The following is a 1531-nucleotide window of genomic DNA, read 5'->3' as shown; positions in this document are numbered from 1 at the left end:
ACAATTTCCAGCTGGGCAAATGATACCACCCACCTGCAAATCAAAACCAACAACCCAATGGAAAAATGGGGCAAAGTCCTAAATAGACATTTCCCTAAAGCAGATATACAGAGGGCAACAAGCACCGAAAAAAAAAAAAAAAAAAAAAAAGAAAAAGAAAAAGAAAAGAAAAAGATCATCATTACTCATTTGGAGAGAAATACCAATGCAAACTACTCTGAGGGACCACCCCACACCTGTCTGAATGGCTACTATTACTAAGCCTACCAATAACACATCCTGTGGAGGGTGTTGAAAAGAGGGTGCCCTTCACAGTGTGAGTGTGTATTTAATAAGTTACCAACACTCTGGACATGTTGAGGTAAATCCAAAAAATAAATAAAGAACCCCTGTAGTTTATATGCCCACTCTGGGGCATATATTCAGAAAAAAAGTTCTATCCAAAAGGCAAAAGCCCCGCTATGTTCAATGCACCATTATTCACAATTGCCAAGACATGGAATAAAATACAATATCCATCAACAGATGATTGGTTTAGGTAGATATTGTACAAATACACAATAGAACACTACTCAGCCATAAAATAATATCAAAACAAAGCCATTGAGAGCCACATAGATGGAACTAGAAACTCCCAGACTAAGTGATAAAAATGAGATAAAGACAAAGGGCCTAGGATAGCCCTTCCATCTGTAATCCAACAAATGGCACAAATGAAGCCCTCTACAGAAAAGAAACTCTTGGACTGGAAAACAGAAGTATGATTGTGATGAAGTTCCCATTGTGATGCAGCAGAAACGAATCTGACAAGGAATCATGAGGTTGTGGGTTTGATCCCTGGCCTTGCTCAGTGGGTTAAGGATCCAGCATTGCCGTGAGCTATGGTGTAGGTCACAGATGCATCTTGGATCTGGTGTTGCTGTGGCTCTGGTGTAGGCCAGTGAGTACAGCTCTGATTAGACTCCTAGCCTGGGAACATCCATATGCCACAGGTATGGCCCTAAAAAGGACAAAATACAAAAAAAAAAAAAAAAGTGTGGTTGCAAGATTGGAGGGTGACTGTGTGAGAAGGACTGGGATTTGGGGGGTAGTAGGTGTGAAATCTCCCCTCGGAATGGGTGAGCAATAGATCCTGATGTATAGAACCAGAAAGTATATCTAGTCATTTACATTGGAAAAAAATCAAGGATAATATGAGAAAAAGAATATGTACGGACATGTATATCTCTTACTTTGCTGTCAAACAGAATTTGAGAACTACCAATAAGCTAAAATGGAAATAAAAATTGATGAAATACACCCAAATTACCAGCTCAGTGTTGACCAGAAATGGTGTCTGGGTCTGGACGACTGCCTATAAAAACAAACAGGCAACCTGACTCCATTGAATCAGTCAAGATTTTTAGCCATGTGACATGTAACCTTAACTAATTACCTTAAGGTGCATGAATTTATTTCTATATTAACATCTTATGTATTTATTTATTTATTTAACTTACCTATTTATTTTTCTGCGCCAATTTGGAGTCCT

Source organism: Sus scrofa, chromosome 6, assembly GCF_054392235.1.
Source record: "Sus scrofa isolate SSC_HxYL_T2T_F1_AM1 chromosome 6, Sscrofa_HxYL_maternal_Yorkshire_Landrace_v2.0, whole genome shotgun sequence".
In the NCBI taxonomy this organism is placed as follows: domain Eukaryota; kingdom Metazoa; phylum Chordata; class Mammalia; order Artiodactyla; family Suidae; genus Sus; species Sus scrofa.
The sequence above is the reverse complement of the archived record's forward strand: the minus strand, read 5'-3'. Positions refer to the sequence as shown.